We start from the raw sequence: 3,970 nt of genomic DNA on the forward strand, positions 1-3,970 counted from the left end.
TTATTATTTATATTTTGTTTTTGTAAAAAAAACACATTTAAAATAAATTTAACCAACCCGTAATGGTGCACAGGTAAAATAGCTAGAGTTATCTAAAAATAACGAGTTGTGAATAAATTTCTCAATTATATATATATATATATGTATGTATGTATGTATGTATGTATGTATATAAACAGGGGAGCATGAAATGAACGTTGTTCTTGGACGGACAAATAAATTGGACTGTTTGTCCATTATCATCGTCTCATTACAATCTATCATTGGTTTATATCATAGAATATTAGAACGACAATTGCAAGTCATTTCACATTGTTATCATCGGGGATTTATACAGAAATACGTCGGGGCCCCGGGAGCAACCCTTTTTAATGAAGGCAGTTTAGTGTCTTACAGCGGAGGAGAAATGGAAGGATATTCAGGGAAAGGTGTGGTCTGTGTAACTGGTGGAACAGGATTCGTTGCCTCATGGTTGATTATGAGGCTTCTTGAACAAGGTTACACTGTTCGAACCACTGTTAGATCCAACCCTACAGGTTAGATTCTTATTTCCTTTGTCAGTACTTTCATTTTTCTATCTCTGAATAAAATAACTTCTTAATGATTTGATCATTGTAGTAGCAGGTATGACAGTTTTTGAGCTTCAATATATGATTGCGATAGCTGTACATGTTTCCCGTGAGAAAATGCTTTCAGGCAGGATTTATAGCTAATTTGTGCCAACATTTATACAACTTCTGAATTTTGATTTACTCCTATTCCTAGTTGATTCTGCTTGTTAGCTTGTATACATGCTTTAACAAAATGATTTTATACTGAGATTATATGCTGAAGACACAAAGAACTACGCAGAAAAGCACCACCAATAACAATATCAAACACAATAATAGTCTTTAATTTTCACTAATGGTCAACATCTTCATTGTTACATATTCCATCCTTATAATATAGTCTTTATGAAGCATCCTGGCCCTGCTAATTACCGAAACGTGAGAAAACCTCAATCCCTCTGTTAATCTCACTGGCAATGCTCATCCCACACTTTTTGCTAGCCAAAATCAAGGCACAATGTTCATAATCAATATGGTCTCCAATGAGGTTCTAGCCCCCCTCCTCCCCCTCTAAGAAGAGACTCCACCCTCCCTGTATGAGAAAAAGGTTGCGCGTTTGATTTTTCAGGAAAGTGTCAACCTCAGTTCCCAAGCATCCAAAAAATGTAGTATTGAATGACGTCAATTGCTAGCATGGTTTTACTGATCGAGAGCGAAACTCATCATAATGAATCCTTTGATCTTATATGGCCAGATGGTGAACAGGGCATCGGCTATCTAACAGATCTACCAGGAGCGAAAGAGAGACTCCGGATTTTTAACGCGGATCTTGACAGACCAGACAGTTTCAACGAGGCCATTGAAGGATGCACAGGAGTCTTTCATGTGGCTCATCCAACTCGTTTTACACAAGAAGAAGCGGAAGAAATGGTCATCAAAAGAGCTACTGAAGGAACCATAGGTGTTTTGCAGGCATGCCTAAATTCAAAGACAGTGAAGAGAGTTGTTTACACTTCAGGTATATCGACTGTTTTATTTAGTGGAAATGGTCAGCAAGTGGCGGATGAGAGTGCATGGACAGACATAGATTACTTCAGAAGTCTAAATGTAATTGGCAATCCTTCCTTGATTGCCAAGACATATGCCGAAAGGGCAGCTCTGGAATTTGCCGAACAACATGGATTGGATCTAGTGACTTTGATTCCTTCCCTGGTGTTGGGTCCCTTCATTTGTCCTAAAATCCCAAGCTCTGTGCACATCGGACTAGCCATGGTTCTGGGTATGTTTTCACTCTCTTAAGTTTCATTTGCCATGACTCTTGCAAACTAGTTCATTTTAACTTCGGCTTAAAAACAATTCAGAATCTATTTAGCTGCAAAATGAATTCTAAACTAAATTAAAAGGTTGTTAGTTAAATCTTCATCTTAATAAAAAAAAATCATGAATTTTAATTTTAATTCATTAATTCTAACTTATGCAACTTAATTTCCTTAGTTACTGTGAATCAATTTTATCAGTCATGTGTTTAATTAAGTTAAATCATTTTTATCATAAGTTATTTATAAAAAAAAACTTATTTCTGGATTATATATGGCTTAGGCATGGTTTGTTTTTCAAGTAGAATAACTTGTTTTGGAAAACTGTCTTACATAAAAATATTGTTCTAAGAATATTTTACAATGACTAAGTTTTGTCAAGTAAATAAATAAGAAAATTGAGGAAAATATTTCTCGTAAGCTATTTTATATGAAACAAACGTAAACTTAATGTCAGAAATCACTTCCTAGAAGTTATGTTAATGGATGCTATAAGCTGCAGCATTCATACAGGAACTTTTGACAGCTTTAAATGTGCAGGCAACAGGAATCACTATCGATTCCTTACCAAGTCGAATATGGTGCACATAGATGATGTGGCTATGGCACACATATTTCTGCTTGAAAATTCTAATGCAAAAGGGAGATATCTTTGTTCATCGAACGAAGTATCGCTCAATGAGATGTTTGAATTTCTTTCTGCTAGATACCCAGATCTTCAAATCCCAGCGAGAGAGTGAGCCTGCTTTTCCTACATGTTTCCATTAATCTTTAACGAAAGCTGTTTTTAATTTATTTTGCGGACCTTACATCTCTCTCTTGGATGCAGATCCATTTCGTCCTTGAAGGACATTGAAGGATATAAAATATGTAGCCTCTCATCCAAGAAGCTCCTGGATTGTGGATTCAAATTTAAGTACGGTCTTGGAGACATGTTTGATGGAGCTATACAATCCTGCAAGGAGAAGGGACTTTTTTAAATATATCGTCGAAGTTTGTTTTGCAAGTGTATCGCGTGGTGTATTTTTCATGATTACATGTGTGTTTTGTAATGGAAGATATTTTTAAAAAATAATTTTTAATTAAAAATATATTAAAATAATTTTTTTATTTTCAACATCAATATATAAAAACAATAAAAAAAAATCTAAAAAAACATTCATTTAATATATATATATATATATATATTGCAATAAAATATGTTTAGCAATACTAGAAAATTAAAAAATATAAACAGACATATCAATAAAATAATTTTATTAGTATATTACAATAAATATTTCTGGAAGAGTATGTCCTCGTGGCATCTATTGATAAACACCAACCAAATTATTTCTTTAGTATATACTAGAAGAATTATAATAAAAAAAATAAAAAAATATGACTAATAAATATAATGACATGTTATATATAATTTTATAAATTATCAAAGAATTTAAATCTTTTATAAATTTATTTGTAATATTTAATTTATGACCTGACAAATAACTCTTATTTCCTCTTTATATTTTTCTTCTTTTATTTTTCTCTGCAACAAATAGCAACCTTTCTCCCTATAATTTTATCACAAATCAATTTTTTATTATAAATTTGGTTACCTCAATACTTAATTTGTTAATATTCTTATTCTGATTTAAATTTTATTAAGGATTTTTCATTTTAAATAAGCAAAACTATTTATTTATTTATTTAAACTTAATATTTAATGATAAAATTAAAAAAAAAACTAAATTTTAAATTTTTTTAAAAAAAATATCAAAATAAAAAGACATTGACATTTCATTATTTATTGCTACCATGAAACCTTTTAATATATGTGAACTAGCTAGCTATATTACTATAGCTGAAATATTATTTTTTTTATCAATACATAAAAATAAAAATATAAAAGTGTTTCACATAACCAAAGAAATTATGAAAAATATATTTTATTTTAATAATTTTCTTTTAATAAAAAATTCATAAACTTATAAATGTAAGCAATTAGAATTAATAAAAAAAAACCTAATTATTAATGATTTAAAGTGAGGTAAAAAAAAAGGTTTTCATAGTTAAAATCCTATCACCTTCAGACAATAATTTTCTTTTTTTTTTTCTCACATC

The 3,970-nt window shown here is 30.6% G+C and overlaps 1 pseudogene; it reads left to right on the forward strand.

The window, feature by feature from the left end:
* Window positions 1-340: 340 nt before the first annotated feature.
* Window positions 341-2,878, forward strand: LOC105119686 (vestitone reductase-like; annotated as a pseudogene).
* Window positions 2,879-3,970: the final 1,092 nt, after the last annotated feature.

Source organism: Populus euphratica, unplaced genomic scaffold, assembly GCF_000495115.2.
Source record: "Populus euphratica unplaced genomic scaffold, PopEup_1.0 scaffold3379.1, whole genome shotgun sequence".
NCBI lineage: Eukaryota > Viridiplantae > Streptophyta > Magnoliopsida > Malpighiales > Salicaceae > Populus > Populus euphratica.